Source organism: Hyperolius riggenbachi, chromosome 1 (genome assembly GCF_040937935.1).
Source record: "Hyperolius riggenbachi isolate aHypRig1 chromosome 1, aHypRig1.pri, whole genome shotgun sequence".
Classification (NCBI taxonomy): Eukaryota; Metazoa; Chordata; class Amphibia; order Anura; family Hyperoliidae; genus Hyperolius; species Hyperolius riggenbachi.
In genome coordinates, this window is record NC_090646.1 from 616,766,441 (window position 1) to 616,790,054 (window position 23,614).

At 44.7% G+C, this 23,614-nt stretch overlaps 1 protein-coding gene across 3 annotated transcripts in view; it reads left to right on the top strand.

Moving 5' to 3' along the window:
* Positions 1–23,614, top strand: part of LOC137528850 (leukemia inhibitory factor receptor-like) — a 155,389-nt gene that overhangs the window by 12,181 nt on the left and 119,594 nt on the right. The window contains exon 1 of one of the 3 annotated variants that reach the window (XM_068250545.1): positions 17,116–17,176. The exons of 1 other annotated variant lie outside the window; for it this stretch is intronic. The gene's annotated coding sequence lies outside the window, so the exon portion shown is untranslated. Of the gene's footprint in view, positions 1–17,115; positions 17,177–21,286; positions 21,334–23,614 lie in introns of those variants that run through there. One more of the 3 variants, XM_068250535.1, reaches the window with a different exon arrangement.

Below are 23,614 nucleotides of genomic sequence, written 5' to 3' on the forward strand. Positions count from 1 at the left end.
GCACCTGGAGTCGGAGTTGGAGTCGTGGTTTCAGAAACTGAGGAGTTGGAGTTGCATGATTTTTGTACAAAATCCACAGCCCTGTTGAGTATTAGACTAAGGAGTCGGAGTCTGAGCAATTTTGGGTACCCGGAGTTGGAGTCGTGGTTTCAGAAACTGAGGCGTCGGAGTTGGAGTCTGAAGATTTGTGTACCGACTCCACAGCCCTGGTCAGCAGCAGCATATTATTCAAGCTGTGAGGGCGCCCTTTGACCCTCACGCTGACACTACGCAGTATGCGTTGCCGGCTCTGCGCTGGCGCTCTCCTTATGTCATCATGTGCGCCCGGCTGATGCGTTCCAGGCGCACATGACTATAACATGAGAGCGCCAGCGCAGAGCCGGCAACGCATACTGCATAGTGGCAACGTGAGGGTCAAAGGGCGCCCTCACAGCTTGAATAATAGGCCCCCGCTGACACCGGGGAACTTGCTTAGAACGGAAGGGGACACAGCCACAAGGGAGGTGCAGTAAGAGACCACACACCTCCCCGAAAGACGGTAGTGGTGATGGTTTTCAAACTACCAGGGCTGTGGAGTTGGTGCGCAAATCCTCCGACTCCTCAGTGTACTGTGTACACAAATATATAGTCACAATCAGATAGGTACTGTATATCTGAATTTAAAAATGTGGTCACAGCTTTATTGCAGCAGCACAAATAACTTGTTTTTTTGATTGTTTATATAATTTTTGTGGACTAAGCACGGTTATAACCATACTCAGTATGTTAATTATGATGAATATTATCTTAGAACATTTTATCATGTTTTCTTTGAGGCCTCTTTCACAGTGCGACGTTAAAGTTGCACGTTAGAAAATGTTTCAAAGCAGACTAAGTCTGTGCGACATTCACAGTGCACACGTTGCGTTGTGTGTAACGTGTAGCGTTATTAGGAAGTGCTGCATGCCGTGCATTTAGCAATGAATCTGCTGCGTTACTTGTGTTGCACATGCTCAGTAATGACCCGGAAGCATACTTTTCATTGCCTGTATGCGACGATAACTGGGCATGAAGTTGCGACTTTTTTGGGGCGTTGCGGTGTATTTTGCGTTGCGACTTTAACACCGCATCAAACTGCAACGTCCTGCTGTGAAAGAGGCCTGAATTACAGTTTAAATTTATTAGGAGTCAGTGGAATTTTTTTTCCAAAAATCTTAAGGTGGCCACACACCATACAGTTTTTAAAATATCTGTTCAATTCAAGAATGGCAATCAAATTTCTTTGACAGATTGTAACATTTCAAAAATCCGGTCAATGTACCACACACACCTGTGTTCAATCTTTCCTCAATAATGATAAAAATAATTGCAAACTCTGAGAAAATTGCTTGACTATATAGATTAATAAATTGACAATCTGCCACACGCCATTCAATTTTCATAAAAATTGATCAGAAAAATCCACCATTCCCAATCAACTTTTTTTATTGAATAAAAACTGTAAAGTTGATCGGTTTTCTTGCTCGAGAGAGACAAAAAACAAAAAAAAACCCTTTTGTTCTTTCAGGAAATCCAATCTTTTTTTTTTTTTTATCGAATTGCCGTAAAATCTGATCTTTTTATTGCATCGTGTGGGGCCACCTTTACTCCAGGTTCCCAAAAATTGCTCCGATTCCATAGCCCTGCAAACTACACATTAGTTGCATGTATCTGTACTTGTATCACTGGTTTTCCTGATAGTATAGTATGTTGAACTGCTCATGTATCTATGTTCCCCGTTATTGTATGTTTTGTATGTTGTACAGCGCTATGGCAGATGTTGGCGCTATATAAATAAAAAATAATATTCCTATGGGGCTTTTACATTGAGTGCATTGCGGTGAGTTCTGACAGAGCATCACACAGCATGCTGTACATTAACCTCCTTGGCGGTAACCCCGAGTCAGGCTTGTGTTGGAAATCTGTAGCTCAGAGTGGTAATCCTGAGTTGGATAAATGGGAGGTATTGGTATTATCTATCTAGGACATACATGTTAAACTCCGGCCCGCTGGCCAAATTTGGCCCTCAGAGCCATTAAATTTGGCCCTCAAGTGGTTTCCCCACCTTGCATTATGTTTGGTCCATGCTAGACCACCAGGGAAGCTATATTGGAGGTGAAGCCCTAGAACACCAGAGAAGCCATAAGGGGGAGTTAGGGGGAAAGCACTAAACAATAGGGAACTGTATAGGCGAGGCTTGGGGATTCTCTAGACACCAGGGAACTGTATAGGGGAGGGAGGACCGATAGACACCAGGGAACTTTATAATGGAGGAAGGTGGCCAGCAGACATTGAGGTTGGCCCACGACCAGGTCCCAGTGTACAATTTTGGCCCACTTTGTATTTTAGGGCTCGTTTCCACTATCGCAAATCTGCATGCGTCCAACGCATGCAGATTCGCACATGTAATGCAAGTGGATGGGCCTGTTTCCACTGTAGCGTTGTTGAGGTGCGTTTTTTTCAGCGGTAAAAAAACGCACAAAAGAGCCAACGATTTCGCCTGCGAGTGGAATGCATGCGAATCGCCGCTAATGTATTTAATAGGAAATTCGCATGCGGCTATGGTATGCGAATTTTCATGCGAATTCGCATGCGAATTCGCATATGTACCAATGTAATTCAAACAGGCAGTGACATGGTTAATTTCGCATATACCCTCACCTATGCGAATTCGCATGTGAATTCGCGGCAAAAAACGCGCAAAAATTCGCATCCGCATGCTAATTCATGGAATTTCAACAGCGGTGGAATCCAGGCGATTCTGCACCGCAATAGTGGAAACGAGCCCTAAGTTTGACACCCTGATCTAGGAGTGATTTATTTATTTATTTTTTTAATTTTTTTTTTTGGGGGGGGGGTCTAAAAGCTTGTGAAAAAATTGCACCGCTTTTCTACAATAAAATCTTGAAGTAATCATACATTAGCTGCTGTGAAAATGCCTGCTTTCCTGCATAGAAACACACTTGGTGTGCAGAAAAACTCACGCAGAAAACTGAAAGATAAGTGTCTTCCCTTCCTGAACTGGAGTTTATCCCGGCATTCACCACTGAGGTGCTGTCCATTCAGAACCTTACTGCACTTTTTAAGTTTGGGTACCGGCTTTTCCTGTCGGTAAAAAACGGGTCAATCCCATCGTCCTTTTGTCCTGCCTGTGGGAGAGGGCCCTTAGACTCCGTACACACATCCAATTTTAATCTGCAGATGGCTGGCCAATTTTCCACTGCCAGTATGAGCGCCAACAGATATGGAATACTATGAACAGACTGTAGATATGTTCTCCTACTACATGGAGGTGGTAAAATTAGCCAATCATCTGCAGAGAAAAATTGGATGTGTGTACAGACAGACCTTTTTCACTAAAAGCGGACCCAAACCAAACACTTTTTTTAATTCAAAATATTTAGTTGCACCACTCTGACACATACAATGATAAATAAACTCCTTCAAGCCTATGAGCATTTCAGTGCATGCTTTTCACCCTTCTCTTTTCATAACTAGGGTTATACTGGGGGCAGCCATTAGCAATTCCTCCTTTGCCGGACACCACCTACTCCACTAGTTTGCTGGATTCGGTCCCGGCAAACTGAAAGGAAGGGAGGGGTTCCTCCAATAAATGTAAAATATTTTATATTTATCATCATGCAGCTGAAAAAAGGCTGCTATTTATTGTTATCATTTAGAAAATAGATTTTATTTCTGAAATCTTGTGTTTTTAATTTGGATCCACTTTAACCATGAGCATGAACTTCTCCAAGGCTGATTAGATGCCTGCACAGGAGCCAGGAGATTCAGAAGGGTAATGCTGGATACACACGGTGCGTTCGCGCACTCGATTTCCCCCCCGATTCCCGTTGATTCGTTTATTTCCAACATGTCCGATTTGGATTTCGATGGATCGTTAGGTCGATTTGGCATACTTTGCATGCGAATCGACCTAACGATCCATTGAAATCCAAATCGGACATGTTGGATATAAACGTATCGAACGGGAAATCGAGTGCGCGAACGCACCGTGTGTATTCAGCATAATGATTGATGTCAATCAACTGTCGACTAAATCAAGTTTTCTAATCTGGTTGGCCCTGTGAACCGTTCCGGTTCTGCTCTGTTGAACTCCGCTTCCTGGTGTGCAAGAAAAACATGCATTTCCTGCTTATCTCTGAATACGAATAAGATGTCTTGCTGAAGGTTTTTTTTGGGCGATGGCTTCTGTCTGTTCCGAGCAATAGAGATGGTCGAGGAGATCATTCCAAGAAATGTAATGTCCGTGTTCATACAAACAAATGTAGCTTGGAAACAGACCAATCAAATCCAACAGGTCTCTGCCTTTGGTCCATTTTCAAGCTGTATACCTTTACATAAAATTTGCATCATTAATCATACTGACCAATCAGAAACCGATCCTCTGAACCAGCAGTGGAATACCTGGACTGCAGGCCTTACGAGCTTACAGGAGTCAATTTACCATATTGTCTATAAACCATTCCTGTATACTGAAAGTCACTCAGTCTAGCAGCCCCCCCCCCCCCCCCCCAAGGAAACAAATGGGAATTTCTGCTAATAGAAGCAAAATAGATGGAGGCGCACAGAGCTTGTGTAAAACATTTCATGTATAGACCAATAAAACCTGCCTCCCTTTCGGAAGTGCATTACTTTTTGCTTTATTGGTTGACATGAAAGGTTTTATACAAGATCTGTCCATCTCCACCCCTTTTCTTACTTTCTGCACAGACTCCTGGCTGCTGCCCCTTCAGCCATTTCCCATGTTGGATTTATTTGGCTTATTGCTATTGTAGTTCCTGTTAATGGCTGCCAGACGGACATCTTCTATTTGTCCCTCCATCTCCATAGGACAGGATATACTGCATAGCTAGCGTGTCCTTACAGCGTTTGCTGAAAAACTGTCTGGGCTATGGCCTTTAGAGTGCTTCTAGTTGTGCTTTGGAATTGCTGGCAAATTCAAAACGCTAGGCTAATTAAGGTAAATGGAGTGAAAACCCACAGAAAATTTGCGGTTTGCCCAAATCTGCAGCATTTAATACCGATAGTCCATAATCTCTTTCCTCCAAATCGTTCTGTAATCGCTTGTTTTTAAGTTGCAAAATCACTCTCAGCATTTTGAGAGTGATTTTGCAGTCACAAGTGGGTGTCCAGCCTTAGAGAGGGATCACTTTTCTGCAGGTCGGCAGCATTTTGCCACAATTGGAAATCGCATGCGAAAATGATTGTAATGATTTTCTATGGGGCTGCTGCATTTTCAGAAGCATCTACAATTCACCATAGCACCCAATAAGATGCAACCTGTGCTACTTGTCTGCACAGAGCTCGCGATTCCTCATTGAAAATGCTGGCTAGACAAGACAAATATCTTTTATATTGCGCTTTTCTCCTAATAATAAAAAGGATTTTCAAGAGACTTCAGAGTCTCTTTAATGACAGTATGTTTGTTTAGGCTGAAGTTCCCATTTAACCAGTACACTGTCCAGCCATTACTGTGGAAAAAAAACTGCATGTTGGTTCACACGGGCTTCTGCCCAGCACCTCGTTCAAACCGTTTTTTTTTTTATGTCAGCGTTTAGCAGCTTGGCTTTTAATGGCTTTTGAAGGCTTTTAATGGCTTTCAGGAGAGCGTAGCATTTTTTGGGGCTTTTGTTGACTTTTGCAGGAAGTATAGGGAAAGGCTGGGCTTTTATGGGCTGTCTTTGACTTTGAGTGCCTTTCAGTGGCTTTTGCTGGCTTTCAAATACCTTCTAGGAGCTGCATGTTGCTTTTGAGACTGGGATCAACTGCCAGGCTTTCATGACAGCCTGCAAAAGCTTGTACTGAACGCTCCCATTCACTTGCATGGGACAGCGGTAGATCCCTAAAAACATTATTTAAAACGCTACGTTTAATGCCAGCAAAAGTCTGTGTGCACCAGCCCTAAGTCAAATAGCACACAAAAAAATGCTCTAGCATGCGGCAGAATGCTTGCTCCGCAGGTACAAGTGTGATCCCTCCCTTACCTGAAATGATTGCTTGTGACAGTGGCATAGCAATAGAGGAGGTTGCAACCGCACCTGGGTATTTGGGCCTGAGGGGCCCTCCCTCAACAAGGTTAGCTCTTTGTTGGTACTGTGTTGGTAATGATCACTTCTATAGATAATTTCAATAGTGGTAATCGTTAACAAAATGTTCCCATCCACTGCTTGCCCCTGTAATGCTATGGTTGTCCTTGGCAGATTTTGGTGCACCGTGTCAATTGTTATGTATAGAGTGCTTAGGGGGGCCAAATGTAAAACTTGTGCATCGATTTACGCACAGCAGCTTTGTAAGGTCTCGTTTCCCTGCGCACACTCATGCTGTAAGTACAATTTGGCTTTCTTGAAGCAAAAGGTATTTTCAAGTATATGACTTCATGTGAGCCAGAAGAAAGCGCCCATAATGCATCACTTCACAACAGTGGGGCAACATGGAGATCATTTCTTGATGTCATTAGCGGTAGTTACTGTAGCTATGCAGAGACTCGCTGATGTGGAACCTGTGCTTGTATTGGCACTGGCATTGTATGTTCCCAGTGCAATCTGACCTGTTATATGACCTGAGCTGACAGACATGGCTGAGCGCCTGGGAGCAGCTCTCCTCATTCACCTCAGCTGGCTGCTGTGTCCCATTATACTGGCGGAGCACAACTATAACATTGTCCATTGCTTTCATTTGGGGAATTATTAATAAAGATCTTCACTCACCGCCATTCAGCAGTGTGAGTGAGATTAGTGCAGGTGTGTGTAACGTGTACAGCTGTCACATGGGCGTCACTCAGTCTGCTTGCTGGGAGATGCACTCTGCTGTGGTTGTATGGTACATGTAGCTGCTCACACCTCCATCCATGCTGCCATATGGTGAGGGGTGGAGTGCTCCCTCATGGTACATACACATGGGCTACAACTGTCGCCGCAACCACGTGGCACGTGCGTGTTGCGACATCAGGTCGCCCATGTGTATGAGGCGCGCACCCCGAATCGTCGCTACTCAGAGCAATCGTCGGCAACAGCTGTCAGCGCAACTTTGCCGCAACTGTCGCTAGTCCGTCACGCGTACCAGCGACAGCAACCCCATACACAATGCATGGAGCGTCCGGCGGGGGGGAGGAACCTTTGGCAACAGCTTCCGCCGCATCTCTGTCCCTCTGTGCGCCGTGTGTACGGCTGTTGCACAGAGGGACCTGGCGGCGAACTGTCGCCTTTTTTTTTTTTTTCTTCTTTTGTTTGTGTCTCTCGTCTCTGAGAGACATTTGTTACTCGTGTGTACCCAGCATTAGGTTCGCCTCACACTGTGCAGGTTGTGCTGCAATATAATTACAATGCTGCTGAAAAGTCACACCACGTGTTACACGTGCGGTGTAACGATACAGTGAAGCATTGCAGTACAATGTAAGTATACCTGCCGCTGTAAACATAGGGCTGTGAAGTCGGTACAAAAATCTTATAACCCCTCAGTTTACAAAGGCACCGCCTCAGACTCAAGGTACCCAAAAATTGTTCTAACTATAAATTGGCCAGAGACCCTGAACAAGCATGCAGCAGAACACGTGTGCCGGATCGCTTGAGGGGTGGCAATCGGATAATATTGCCCGTCTCAGCCGACTTTAGTCATGCGTGTGTCCGGGGGCTTTAGCCATTGACCCTGAACAAGCATTCAGATTTGATGTTTGAAGTCTAACTGGATTAGCCACATGCTTGTTTCCGGTGTGTGATTTAGACACTACAGGCATTTTCCTCCTACATCCCAAAAAACATACTGGTAGGCTAATTGACCCCTCCCACCCTCTCTGCAGTGGCTCTAAACATTAGATATTAGACTATTGTTGGGTACACCCGTTGCGATTTCCCGCGGGATCGATTATTTCCGACATGTTCAATCGGGTTTTGATCGATACAGCCGTCGATTTTGCATGTTAACTATGCAAAATTGACAGCTGTATCAAACGAAACCCGATCGAACATGTCGGAAATAATCTAATCGATCCCGCTCAAAATCGCACCGTGTGTACCCAGCATAAAACTAAACAGTGGAGACATTACGGGGTTACATATTGCCCAGCAAGCTCATGGTGAACCAGAACGCTTGGAATCATGGGTTTTTCAGTTGTCTGTAAGGTGCTACAGAAGCCGTCAGTATCTACCGTATATACTAGTAATAATAAAACAAAAATTGAAGATACAAGACGGCTACACAGGATATTAGTCCTTTAACAACTGAATCTTTTACATGTAATAATTTAAAAAAAAGTTCTGCTACGTATGGCCATTCAGATTGCGGGGCTCAGAAGAATAACTGGCTAGTTCTGTTGATAGAGAAGTCAATCTGAATGTGGCCATTAATGATATGATTCTCCGATTCAGTCGTAACATCGATCGCATTGATCTGGTTTTCGAATAGATTCCATTAATCTGATCTAATTGGATAGCAGCTATCCTTCTGTTAGTGGGACCAAACCAACGTTTTTGATTGATCGATTGCCACCTTTAAAGCGGGGGATAAATTGTAAGACTATTTTCATTGAGTAGTTAGTTTAGCTTTTGATACATCAAAACTAATGAAAACCTGACAAAAAAGAGGGTGGCGGGCAACTTGATCAATATTCAATTGTTCTGTTGATTCAACATTGATCAGAAAATACTGTTCTTTAGGGAATAAAGCAAGCTGGAGCATGCGGAGACGGCAGGCAGGTGTGGCATGAATGCTAGGCTTTGTAGTGCAGGAAAGGAGAGTGATAATAAATGGGATCTCTGTGGGCAGCAGGGCTGTGGATGAGTCGAGGAGTTAGGCAGGGAACACACTTGACTGTTTTCGTGCACGTTTTCTGCACAGAAAAACTGAGAACTCATGTTAATCAATGGGCTAGTGCACACTTACTGTGTTGATCGCACGCAGAAAAAAAACTGACATTCTGCATGATGACTCTGCACATTTTGGCAGTTTCCTCTATCATTTATATCAGCTGCTGTGAAAAAACGTGCGCGTTTTCCTGCATGGAAACACACTTGGTGTGCAGAAAAAGTATGCAGAAAAACGCGCGCGGAAAACTGAAAGTCAAGTGTGTTCCCTGCCTTAGAGCAATTTTGGGTACCTGGAGTTGGAGCCGGTGGTTTCATAAACTGAGGAGTCGGATGATTTTTTGTAGCGACTCCACAGCCCTGGTGGGCAGCATGTTGGTGTAGTGGTCAGCGCTCTCGCCTTGCAGCGCTGGGTAACCCGGTTTGTATTCCAGCCAGGGCACTATCTGCATGGAGTTTGTATGTTCTCCCCGTGTCTGTGTGGGTTCCCTCCGGGCACTCAGGTTTCCTCCCACATCCCAAAAACCTACAGATAAGTTAAATGGCTTGTCCCTAGAATTGGCCCTAGACTATAGCCTTGTACTCGCGCATGATTCAAGTCAGCTGAAGCGGCCAAAGAATGACTGCCTCAGCTGATAATCAGGCGTGTGTACAGAGGCTCCCAACCCGTAAGCAATCCGCCCAGCAGATCACCTCACCCCCAGCAACAACCGATTCTTTTGTGCATGCTGCTCCCCAGCCCACCTCTGTCGTTCCTCCACCCCCACATGGAAACACAGCGTGTCGTCGGCTACACAATGCGTCTGTGCAGCCCAGCGATGACGCCCAATGAGAGCGGATGATGGGCGGCATTCACCGAAGGACGGACATGTGGCTATGGCAGAGATTAGGTTGTGAGTCCCATTGAGGAACCATGTATGTATTTAGAGCACCCTGTATGCATTTAGAGAGTTTACTTGTCTGGTATGCATTTAGAGAGTTTACTTGTCTAATTCCCCCTCATCTGTGATGAATCACAACTGTAATTTGATCTCTCAGCTGTGTCAGCTGGCTGCCTCGGCAGAGCAGCTAATTTGTAAAAACAGGATGTTAACCCTTTGTCTGCTTCCATGAACACTGCACATTTATTCCAGGATTTGTATCAACACAAAGATAATTTTTAAAGGTTATTATGCTGTTGCTTATCTTTTATAGCAGAGAGGAAGTTCTGAGTTCAGATTCTCCTTTAATACCAAACTGTATACAATTTGCAATAAATTTACAAGTTAGGCAGGACAGGTTCACTCTATTCACCCGTGAATGGCAGGAATGGATTGCTTAGGGCCCATTTCCACTATTGCGAATTTGCATGCAAATTTGCATAGCAATACAAGTGAATGGGACTGTTTCCACTTGTCAGGCTTCCTTTGCGTTTTTCTGTGCAGAAAAAATTCGCATGGCAGAGCCATCAGAATTCGCATACCGCATACCGCTATGCGAATCGCATACAATGTATTTAATAGGAAGTTCGCATGAGATTTGGGCATGCGAATTTTCATGCGAATTCGCATGGAAACAATGGAAAAGCACACCAGCACTGCCATGGTAAAATTTGCATACATTGAACATGCGAACTCACATGAAAATTCGCATGGAATTTTTACCGCGGCGATTCGCACCGCACAAGTGGAAATGCAGCCTTACAGGAGTGGGGATACTAATCTAGAACAGGTGGTCTCTCTCCATGTACCGTAATTTGCCTTTCCTTATTGTCTGTTAGGCCTGTTTTCCCACAAGCAGCTGATGGCAGTGAATTCACCGCCTGTCAGCTCCTCCCGTCTATCAGCCCAGGCGCTCGCTAGGAGAAATTGTGTATTTTTCTACTTGTCATTCCATTATTTTTGCTATAACCTAGCTGTGCTTAGTTGTCACATGGCGGTGCAGTAAGGTATGCACATCTGCACAGTTCTGTTACCCGCATGCATCATTAATTTTGGTTACTGAATGGCCCAGATCCGGCAGTTATACATACTTCAGTGCCTGGCAAACAGCTATCTGCACCAGAGGAGCAATTTCCCTGACCTGCTCTGTAGTTGAATATGCATTTTTCTGTGTGATTCCCAGACTTTCATCATTCTGCGTTTAAACTGGACCTGAACTCTTCCTCAGGACAGAAGGAAAACCTATAGAAATGCACCCTGTATATATTTAAAGAATGTAGCCTATCTAATCCCCCTCTCATCTGTAAGCAATCACCACAGTAATTTGATCTCTCAGCTGTGTCAGCTCAAGAATCTTCTTTGCCTCGGCAGAGCAGCTAATTTGTAAACACAGGATGTTAACCCTGTGTCTGCTTCCATGAAAGTAGGAAGTAGACGCACTGCAGATTTATTGTAGGACTTGTATCAGCTGTAACAAAGAAATGTTTTTCTATAAAGGTTATTATTCCGTTGCGTATCTTTTAGAGCAGAGAGGAAGTTTTGAGTTCAGGCCGGCTTTAATGATCATGTTTTCCCCACGTGTGATTTTTCCACGATGTTCATTTGCAATATTCTTGGATGCAGCGGAATACATTGTAGTTGCAAATGAGCTCTTAATGCGGGGGAAAAAAGCTGATTTTAAATCGTGGTTAAAAATTCGAACACAGAACTCGAACGACATGCGATTCCCATTGACCAAATTGTGCATGAATCTAACAAGTGTGTGTTCCCTAAGGGCCTATTTCCACTAGCATGTTGCATTTTGCATCTCTAGATGTGGATTTCCGCATTGTTTCCGTGAATGTTAACATAATCCATCGCACCATAATGGCAAATTCGCGTTCAATGGAAATGATTCACTTGACATGCACTGGTTAGTTTTCAATGTGAATATTCGAATTGTGAATTCGCACTAAGTGGAAATGGGCCCTTAGGGTAGAAACACACAAGGGCGTTTTTGACAACTTTTTGGGATTACTGGTGATTCCCAAAAACACTTTTTTCCAATGAAAGTGAGTGGGGGGAACCCAATAGTGCGATTGCAATTAGGGGCAATCGCAGGACATGCAGCATTTTGTGCGCTCAATGCTAAGTATATAAGCGCATTATCAAAGCGGTTATGCAGTGATTTGGGAGGGGGCAAGCGATTACCTTTTAAAAACTTTAATATACCTACCTGGTCTCTGTATTTCCTTCTTCTGTCTATAGGCCCGCCCCCTAAAGGAGGAGGCCACACGCGCTTCTCTGATTGGTCCTAGAGAAGCACACATGACCTCTTTTTTAGGGGGCGGGGCTACGGACAGAAGGACGCCTGGTAAGTATAATAAAGCTTTATTAAAAAAAATAAATAAAAATAAAATAAAAACATGAATCGCAAATCGGAACTGCTGTACAGATTACTGTACAGCGCTTTCAAGCATCAGGAAATCGCAAATGCACTGGGAATCATGCATACAGCGCTGCCTGGTTCACACATAAATCTGCACGTCTGGTCCAGTATTAGCCTGTCCTGTCAGTTTTGCATTAGTTTTGCTTCAGTTTACTAGACGTTTTACTTGACTGGGCCGGAAATGTACATCTTTTATGTGTGAACACAGCCATAGAAACATACAAAACTGATGCCAACTATCGATAACTGACTGGACACCTCTTTGTGTGAACCAAGCGTAAGGCCTGGAACCCACTAGCAGTACATTACTAAGCCATTAGGGCTCAAACCCACTAGCAGCATTTTCTAAGCACTAGTGATTTGAAAAGCTCTTGCTAATGCAATGCTATGGGGGATTTTTATAAAATCACATTGCGCAACTTGGATGACACCCACAGCATTACATTAGCAAGAGCTTTTCAAATGACAAGGCTGCTAGTGGGTTTGATCCCTAAGGCAGGGAACCCAGCAGAATCGCATGCTTTTTCCACTCTGCTATGGGGAAAACTAATACGATTCTGCTCTGTTCCCTGCCAGTAATTCAAAGATCACAGTTTCGGTAGGACTTGGCACTCGTGGTGATTTTGATAGGAATGGTAATAAATGTATTTTTTATCATGTCTGTCTTCTATAGTTGACAAGTGTTCCTTCTCTAGTATAGAATCAGGTCCTAGGAACGTGCTTAATTACAGTTTCCATTCGTTTTGGAACATTTCCAATTGAAAACAATAGAGCTGCTTCAGGCACAGATCTTAGGAAAAAGAATAATAGCTTAATGGTCAAAGTGCTCAGATGTAAATTGAAGCTTCTCCAGCTAGAATTCCTGTCTTTACAGTCTGGTCTAGGGCTGTTTTATGCCCCAGGCAAAGCAGATATTGTTCCTCCCCAAACAGTATTTCATTTAGTTTTGCAGGCACCAATAACACATTGATAGTTTATATACAGAAATGATGTTATTTCTCAAAACCAATCTATAAAGTATACACGAATTATTACCAGGCCAAATGCACCTCCAAACCTGCATAACAACCCTGGTGTATAGGTAATAGGGTTGTGTGGCCACTGTTTCTGTACAGCCTGTGTCCTTACAGATAACCATGTTGTCCTGGAAGTAGCAATGACAATTGAATTAGAACACTGAAAGCCGCTGCCATATCATTGTGCTATTCAGGTCAGCTTAGCTATGCTAATCAGCACTGCTTCTTTAGGTGTGAAAATTACCATTTGTGTCTCTCTCTTTACTGGAACTAGGAATTGTGTATAATGCTGGGAATACATGATGCATTTTTACAGTCGATTTTCCGTCTGATCGGTTTTCGATTCCCTTTTCCGCTCTACTTCCCGCTCGAGTCTCTTATCTTTTCTTATCTATTTCCATTCACTTCTATGAGAAATCGATCAGAAAAACAATCGAAAATAAGATCGGACATGTTGGAAATGATCTATTGAACCATCTATCTGCCGACAAAACGTATGGTGTATTCCCAGCATAAAGCTGGGTACACACGGTACAATTTTCCGTCAGATCGACCAGATCATTTCCAACCGGTCGGATCGGGTTCCGATCGATAAGATCGATTAGGGTAGATTGCATTATCGATCGGGAACAATTTGGACATTTACACACGATGCAACTTATCAGATGTCCCGTTGATCTGATGGAAAATTGTACCGTGTGTATTAGGCTTAAGGGTTATACACAGTGTGCTAGGATTACCTATGGTGCTGCTTCTGGTAAGTGTCACCCCAAGCATGTGCCTAGTTTGCCTATGCCTAAAAACAGCTCTGGTCTTGTAATGTGAACAGAAACCATTAAATTCAGGGACTGAGCTTCAGGGTCTGTGGGTGTGGTTGATGCTGGTGAATTTGCTTTATGTTTAGCATACAAGTGGATGGGGAGGGGCATCTTTAGCGAAACCCATTTGCATTTTTCTTTCACTCATCCCTTCCTGTCAGGTGTTTCACCTTGCAATGCCCATTGTCCCGCCTCCTTCCTCCATAGCAACAGACTTTCCCCCAGACTAGTCCTGCGTCTGTACAGAAGGCGGCCCTGAACTGTTACCTGAGGGATTGAGTCCTGATTGCTCTCAATGTCATTAATCTTATGTGTGTATGTAGTTTTAGGGACTTTTAGGGCGAATTCGTATAGCAATACAAGTGAATGGGACTGTTTCCACTTGTCAGGATTCCTTTGCGTTTTTCTGTGCAGAAATTTTTTTTGCATGGCAGAGCCATTAGAATTCGCATACCGCTATGCGAATCACATACAATGTATTCAATAATAATAATCCGAACATTTGTATAGCGCTTTTCTCCTGTTGGACTCAAAGCGCTCAAGAGCTGCAGCCACTGTGATGTGCTCAAGAGGCCACCCTGCAGTGTTAGGGAGTCTTGCCTTGAACTCCTTACTGAATAGGTACTTGACATAGGAAATTCGCATGCGGTTTGGGTATGCAAACTTTCATGCGAATTCGCATAGAAACAATGAAAAATCACACCAGCACTGCCATGGTTAAATTCGCATACATCGTCATCCATGCGAATTTGCATGAAAATTCGCATAGACCCGCATGCGAAATTCGCATCTGCATGCACATTTTTCCCTCGACGATTCCCACAGTGCATGGTCTCTTCAGGCCTCTGTATTGCCCACCTTCTGAGTGGATTTTTCCCTGCCCACCCCAGTCCCAGCATGTGGATGTTTAGTTTGCAGAATGATCCACCTGTCTGTGGATTCTGATGTCTGTATAATTGTTCTTCATAAGGGCTAATCATTTATTTTTCATAATCTTTGTATTGAATGGTAAACTGGCCACTCTGGTGGGATATTGCTCACAAGAACAGTGGGACAAAACCAGGGCTGTGGAGTCGGTCCAAAAATCCACCGACTCCGACTCCGACTCCTCAGTTTAGGATTCCACCGACTCCGACTCCACGACTCCGACTCCTCTAATTTGCATATTACAATTTTGTTGATTAAAAGTATGTAACATTAAATTCGTCTCTTAACTGCCAAAGCTTAGGAATTTTACAAGACAACTGAAGTGAGAAGGATATGTAGACTACTATATTTATTCCCTTTAGACTAAAACTAGTCCTTGGTAAGAGTACTTGTAAAAGGTACAAACCGGAACAAAGAACATCTATCAGGCCCTAGGCAATGTAAGTGTGGGTACATGTAAGAATGATGTGCAGGTACTCTGCAGGGGAATGAGGAGATTGTAAACAGACAACACCTCTGTGTTCAATGTGCACAGCATTCTCAGTGGATTCCCTGCAGCTATGTGGGGAGTGCATATGTAGAGTATAGTACTACTGTGTAACAAAGTAAACCTGAGACAGATGAAATTAAAGTTTTATACATACCTGGGGCTTCCTCCAGCTGCCTTCAGAATAATCAGTCCCTCGTTGTCCTCCTCCACCACCTGGATCTTCTGCTATGAGTCCAGGTACTTGAGCCAGTCAGGCGTAGTGCGCATGCACACACTCCGCCGCCAGGAGCATACTACACCTGTGCAGCACTATTGCGCAGGTACAGAATGTTCCTGGCTGTGGGAGCGGCATGCGGCCGGACAGCGCTGACTGGCTGAATTACCAGGACTCATAGCAGAAGATCCGGGTGGTGGAAGACAGTGAGGGACTGATTAGCCTGAAGGGGGCTGGAGGAAGCCCCAGGTATGTATAAAACTTTACTTTTCATCCGTCTCATCAGGCTTTATACTTACAGCATAGATGTTATTTAGTGTATAAAAGAGATTCCTGTGTACACTTCATATATACAGTCACAATCAGATATGTATATCTGACTTTAAAAATACGGGGACTGCTTTATTGAAGCAGCACAAGTAACTAATTTTGATTGGTTTATTTCATTTTTGTAGACTAAGCACAGCTATTACTGTATATATACTGTATATATACATTATTTTTAATGACTTTTATCTGAGAAATAGAACATTTTATCATATTTTCTATTTTAATTACAGTTACAAATTCATTAGGAGTCGGAGTCGGTGCATTTTTCCCCGACTCCGACTCCAGGCACCCAAAATTGCCCGACTCCACGACTCCGACTCCACGACTCCGACTCCGACTCCACAGCCCTGGACAAAACACAACTTTGCCGCCTTAAAACAGAAGGCATTTGCGATAATTCAGGTTGGAGTGAGCATATGATGTCTCCCTCAATGCTTCACTGCTGAATATGCAAATCATCAGCAGTGATGCATTGTGGGACACCTCAGCGCTCACTCCAACCTGAATTATCGCAAATACAGTCCGTTTTGAGAAGGCAAACTTTTGTTTTGCGTAACATTTTAGTAAGAGGGCTTTTTGGTCCTTTGTAGCCCCTCACACAATCCTAGGAGTTCTGGTTCACCATGAGCTTGCTGGGTAGTCTGTTAAGCTAAGTACTCACGGGGGGACAATTGTAGCTGTCGCTGCGCAAGGGAGCGTGTGCGCGACAGTTCGGCGACAGTTCGGCGACAGCTCATCGCCAAGTCCCTCTGCATCCACACGGCAGCAGAGGGATTAGCGATGCGGCGGAAGCTGTCGCCGAGGTTCCTCCCCCCCCGCCGGAAACTCCGTGTTCCGTGTGTGGGTAGCTGTCGCTAGCCCGCATACACATGTGGGACTAGCGACAGTTCCGTCGAGGTTGCGGCGACGGCTGTAGCCGGCAATTGAACATGTCAATCGCCTGGCGACAGCTCCGACGGGCGACGGTTCGGGGTGCGCGCGTCATACACACGGGCGAACCGTCGCCGCAACACGCGCGTGCCACGTGGTTGCGGCGACGGCCGTACCCCGTGTGTATGAGCCTTAAGGCCTCTTTTCCACGGACGGTTGAACTGTGTGCTCAGCAACGGTTACCAGGCAGCAGCAAGCAGTTGGGAGAGTTTGAGAGGCATTTTTACTGCCTACCAGTTGCCGAAAAGAGGCCTAACAAAAGAAAGGTAGGACAGAGGCAATATTCGGTACTCAGTCTTGCCGTAGTATCAGGAGTTTTCTATTGCCTTGAGCAGCTGCTCTCTGATAGAAGGCCTCTAATTATATGCTGGTGCTCAGCCAACCCCTCCTGATGCAATGTGACATGCATGTACCATGCGAGTAGCTGAAGTGTTTCACTGTGTTCACTTAGAGTGGTTCACAGTCATTTGCGGGTTCAGCTTGCATGGAGGAGAGTTCTGTTTACTTCTCATTGCTGTTATGAAGGATTCTCTATTTAGAAATCTAACTGTATTAAAGATAAGGCAAAGAATGTGTGTACTCCCATCTCTGCGCTAATTCCTCCTCGCAGCTCGAACACGCCTCTCTTTTTCCGGTAAGTAAACTTGCTGCACCTCTGCTGTTCGCAGACAATGCTGGCACAGAACAGATCTGCATTCCTTTTCCCTTCACCACTACTAGAGGCGCTTACATCATATCTTACCAATGTTTAGCTCAGTAATTGGACTTCATATAAATCCATAAGGCTGTAACGCATCAGTCTTGTGGTAGCGCACTGCATGCCGCATGCTCTTATACGTCACGCTGCATAGGTGGTGCATTGCAGTGTGTCGGGCCTTAGGGTAACCTGTCTTGACGGATCACTTGCTGAAATGCCCAGAGGGGTCGGGGGCCACTGTACACATGTTTGATCCCTGGCAGAGGGGGCTGCTACTGGCAATCTTGGCTGAGTTTAATCTAGCTTACGTACCAGCCTTAATGCATACTTGTCAAAGTATCGGACCTGTGGGCCAAATCTGGCCCCCGGAGTCATCAGATTTGGCCCTCAGGTGGTTTCCCTACTCTGCATTATGTTTGGCCCACTCAGGACCACCAGCGAAGCTTTATTGGAGGGTAAGCCCTATAACACCAGGGAAGCTATATGAGGTGGACAGCACTAGATACCAGGGAACTGTATAGGAGAGTTAAGGGGGGCACTAGACACCAGGGAACTGTAAAGGAGAGGAGGGGCACTAGACACCTGGAAACCGTATAGGGGAGGGAGGACCACTAAACATCAGGGAACTGTATAGGGGATGGAGGAGGGCTATTAGACACCACACTTTTTATAAGGGAGGGATGTGGCCACTAGACATTGAGGTTAGCCCGTGATATGGTCCCAGAGCTCAATTTCAGCCCACTTTGTATTTGCGTTTGACACTCCTGCCTTAAAGAGATACATAACTTAAAAAATTGCCAGTGGTTTACCTGGGGCTTTTCCCAGCCCCCTGAAGTCTTCCTTGTCCCGCACCATCATTCTGTGCTGCTCTGTTCTCCCATTGTCCCCATTGTGTAAGCCGGGCAAGTCACTGCCATTGCACATGCGCAGTCCTGTCCGCACGCCTCTTCGAGTGCCCGCTTATGGTCTGGGAATGTTCTGCATGTGCGCAGTAGCAATTTTTCCTTACTTTGCTTTTGAGGAGGCATGGGGCTGCACATCCAGGGTTTGGAGTGGGGACACTGAGGGAACCGAGCAGTGCGGGATGACTGCAAGAGACCAGGAAGAATTCAGGGGGCTGGAAGAAACGCCAGATAAGGAACTGTCCATTTTTTTTTCCAGTTAAAGTTTTTTAAAGAGGAACTGTAACCAAAGGGTAAACTTCATCCCAATCAGTAGCTGATACCCCCTTTCCTACCAGAAATCTTTTGCTTTTCTCAAACAGATCAGGGGGACCCAGTATATGTGAGGGGCATTTGTGCAAGCTGTGACACCACATAATATTTTGGAACTGACAAGCCCCCTTCCATTTTGTACATACATTTAGTTGGTATCCTGTTACTTTTGCAGGGCCCATATAAAGGAGACCATTTCTTGCTGTAGGAGGTCCCTCCTGGGGACAGAAATGGGGGAGTATTTCTTATCCAATAGGGCAGCCAGCTTCTCTAACCTGTGCTTCCTGTTCCCAAGCTCTGCACAGACCCCAGTGTTTATGCAGTTGTCAGTGCAGCATTGATGAATCTGCACAGGACCATAGTGCATATCAAGATGAATGTCAGTACTTCAAACAAATCTCTTAATATTTTTGGTTGTGGGAGCAAAGCAGAGCCACCACAGGAAATGCACACAGACCTCAGGGGACCCTCTGAACTCCCTGTTCATCTGTCTAAAGGAATAAGCCATGGGGGATATCATTGGTATGAATTACATCTGTAATGTATAGTTTAAAAACCATGTTTGTCATTGAGATGCTAATAGCTGCACGTGTCCCTCCAGCCATTCGGCTGACTCATCCTGTCTGAATGAGTCACCCGATAACTAGAGAAATTGATCCTTTGCAGGGATGCCAGGATCTAAAATAGTGTTCTCCTTTAAGACAATAGAATAGCTGGCTGTTGTCTGGGAGAAGCTATTTATGATTAATAGCATGGCAGGCGGTGTAACAACATCTTCTGAATGTGAATTTAAAGTGCACCTGAGACGAAAGTTGTTGCAGGTTTTATACTCACCTGGGGCTTCCTCCATCCCCCTTGAGGCCGCTCGGTCCCTGGGCCACTCCTGCCCCCTGCAGTATGGCCCAGTACTCTGTCTCGCGGCTGGGAGTGCTCTGTAGTTATTGTAGTTAGTTGTAGTAGTTCCTGCGCAGGCGCTAAACTCTCCTGGTCACCGGACTGCGACGGGGGAGCGCGCACAGCCAGGCTGCACATGCGGACTCGGACAGACTACTGGGCTGTCCTGTGGGGGACTTTCAAATTATCATTTTGCATAATCCTACATCAACTCGGAATTATTTGCATCCCATTGACCATCCCTACTCACTACAGGATACCTTGTGGGGCAGATTTACCAAAGCAAGCAAATAAAATGGAGCTAAACAAGTGCAGCAACCAATCCGAATCCATCCTCTGGCCATCTGCTCCACTTCTCCACCTGTTTTTCTCCAGCCTTCCTTGCACTGGTTTGGTAAATCTGCTCCTGCATTTGCAATTTTAAAAAGCAGATTATAGGCAAGAAAAAAAGAAAAATATTGAAAGCTTCATTGCAATGACTCGAGTTCTCCTGAAGGGCTCATACACCGGACTGCTGAACTATTCTTCTGAACTTATTACTTGCTTCAGCAGCCGAACTGCCAGGGACAAGAGCCTACAGGCTAGTAACGCGTTCTGTTACTAAGGATGGGGTTAGAGGGATGATGAGCGACCCATGACAAGGCCGGGAGGGAGTACAGTGGCGTTGGGTAGTGTTCGGCCGAGATGATCTGGCAGGCAGCAACGCTTGGCAGAGTCTTAAGCCTCAGCCAAATTTGAAGTGAACCTGAGGAGAGCGGTGATATGGAGGCTGCCATATTGGTTTCCTTTTAAACAATAACAGTTGCCTGGCAACCCCGCTGATCTATTTGGCTGCAGTAGTGTCTGAAGCACACCAAAAACAAGCATGCAGCTAATTTTGTCAGATCTGATAATAATGTCAAATACCTGATCTGCTGCATTCTTGTTCAGGGCCTATGGTTACATTTATTAGAGCCAGAGGATCAGCAGCATGGCCAGGGAACTGGTATTGCTTAACCTCCTTTAGAGGTAATCCCGAGTCAGGCTCGGGCCAGAAATCCGCAGCTCAAAGCGGTAACCCCGAGCTGGATCCATGGGAGGTGAGTAATGTGCAGGGCTGCTGCAGATGTAGCGGTATGATTTTTGGGGTCTAAAAGCTTGTGAAAAAAATTGCATCGCTTTCAGATCCTAAAATCCGAAAATAATCATTCCGCAAAGGAAATAAATATGGCAGCTTCCATATCCCTCTCACCTCACGTTCACTTTACAATTTCAATCCTGAACAGAAACTAAAAGTGTACCAGAGCTGGAGCTCGGGTACAAAATCACATACTTAAAGGTGTGTGTTTTTCCAGAGTAAAATGAGCCATTAATGTTCTCCTATGTTGCTGTCACTTACAGTAGGTAGTAGAAATCTGACGGAAGCGACTAGTCCATCTCTTCATAGGGGATTCTCGGCAAGGCTTTTATTCTTTATAAAGATATTACCTAAAAATGATTTAAACCATGATGCCGGCCAGCTTCCCTGCTCCCTACACAGTTTTTTGGCAGTTGGACAGAGCAACTGCCATTAACGAAGTGCTTTTGAAAATAAATAAATCCCTGACGTCAGATTTCCGTCAGTTTTCTGCTACCTACTGTAAGTGACAGCAACATAGAAAAGTAATTTATGGCTGATTTTACTCTGGGAAAAAACGTACTTCTTATTTGTATAGGTTTACACATATTTTAAATTTTTAAATTTTCCGCCATAGTGCCCCTTTAAGAAGAGGAGAGCCTCATTATGGATCCTAATGAGGCTTCCCTGGCTGTCCTTTGGTCACCCGTCGCAGAGCGTGGACCTTGATCAGGGCCGCGAGGGAAGCCTCAGCAATCACCTCTCAGCTCACTGCAGTATTCTGAATGCTTGTGCACTCTGCACATTCTTCTTGCTTGTTGAGCACTGTGGTGCTAAATACTTGGGGACTTTTTGGGGAGGGCAATAAAGGGAGTCTGTTTCCAAATCAAACAGCCAGGCATGAATAAACCAGGAATTCCTCAGAACAGGACTGAATGTTTGCCATGGACACCAGCACACTTCTGTCCTGCTTCTCCTCCTCCAGGAAGTCACCCCTGTGTCTTCTTTAGGAATTGGCTGCAGGGGGAGGCCATTGTGCCGTGCTGAGTTTTCACTTTCTAGTAAAAGATTTGATTTTCTGTGTGTGGTGGCTACGGCCCTGTATTGAGCTACTGCTGCGTTAATGTTAATTCATTCTGTACAGGGACATTTAATTCCCGTGCTGTTTGTCTGAGGTGACGTTTGTTCAGAGCTGAAAACAGCACTTCCAGGAATAGCTTGCTTGTATGCGCAGCAGCCCTCCTGATAATGCCAAATACTGCTGATAGTCATAACACAAGTCCGCCCAGGAGCAAATCCCTAGCTAAATATAGATTAGATGCAGACATGTATTACGCTATAAGTTAATGGGCCAGAGGTCACATGGAACACTTGGGCACATGTCAGCGTTGCCAGATGGGACATTATTTTGAGCCGGAGAGGCTTCTTTGACTTCCTCTATGTGGGTATTATAGCAGGGACTGGATTTTTAGTTTTGTCGCAGAGCTGAGTTAGCTACATCTCAGATTAGTCACATGTCGGCATTCTCCGCTTTGTTTTGCACGCAGTGTTTAGTCAGAAGCGGTGCTGACTGCTGTCCTACTGTGAGGGGAGAGATTTAGCCTTTTGTTATGAAACTTTTTGCTGGTAAAGTTTTATTAAAAATGATTTCAATTTGCAACCTGCTATGAAGTTCTTGTACTCATCAGTTCTCAAATAATTACTTGCACCGCAGGGAGAACTGTTTTGGAAGCAAACATCCTCCATTAGTGTTAATTATAGCACCTGTGTGAGATGCTATTGGGTGCATTTATGCCTTTAAAGTGAACCCAAAGTGAAAATAAACTGATGAGATAAACAATGATATTACTAATATACCTTCACTTTAATAAGTAAATGCTAATATGGATATTGGTCTCTCCTATAGGAAGCCTGAATGTGATCCTTTGGGATGTAGTGTCCAGTGCAGACCTCATACTGTTGTCGCAAAGCCCGTTCTGTGTTTGGTTTCCATCCGGTCAGATCTCTGGGGAATTTGTCTTTGTTCAGAGCTCTCCAGCTCCACTGATAGGAGATCTGGAGGAGGATGATATGATTTTCCTGCTTTTATTAATGCAACTCTAGAAATAGAACCTTGCAGTGGTTTGATAGCAGACGAGTCAGACCCCAGGCTAGGTATTTTTAGAATATTTTCCGTAAATAGCATAGTGCTTTTCAATGAGGCTTGATGGAGTAATAGCTCTGAGCTCTCCTCCTCATCACAGCATCAGGCAGCCACATGGGTCTGTAAATGGTCACCCCTATAAGCTTAGCAATAACTTGAATAATAAACTTTTCCTAAAATAAAGACAGACACCAGTATGTGGATGAAAATAGGCCTCTGCCTTTTATCTGGGTTTCAGAGGATTAAAGTTGGGTTAACCATAAAACCGTTATTTTATTTATATTTTTAAGCCATCCCTTTATTCAAATAAATAACAAAGAGGTTGATTCACAAAGGGTACTTATTTTTCACTGTAACTCTAAAGGTCCGTACACACGTCGGACTGGAGGCAACGACGGGTCCGTCGTTGCCTCCCGCTGGGCGGGCGGATCGCTCAAAAACAGCCGTATCAGTCCGCCGACAGTGCGTACACACGCCGGACTGTCGTTGGAACGCCCACCCAGCGGGAGGCAACGACGGACCCGTCATTGCCTCCAGTCCGACGTGTGTACGGACCTTTAGGAGAGCTAATCAATGAGATAAACAAGGAGAGATAATTCATGAGATAAATAAGGAGAGCTAAACCATGAGTTGTTCGATAAGGAGAGATATAAATTGTCA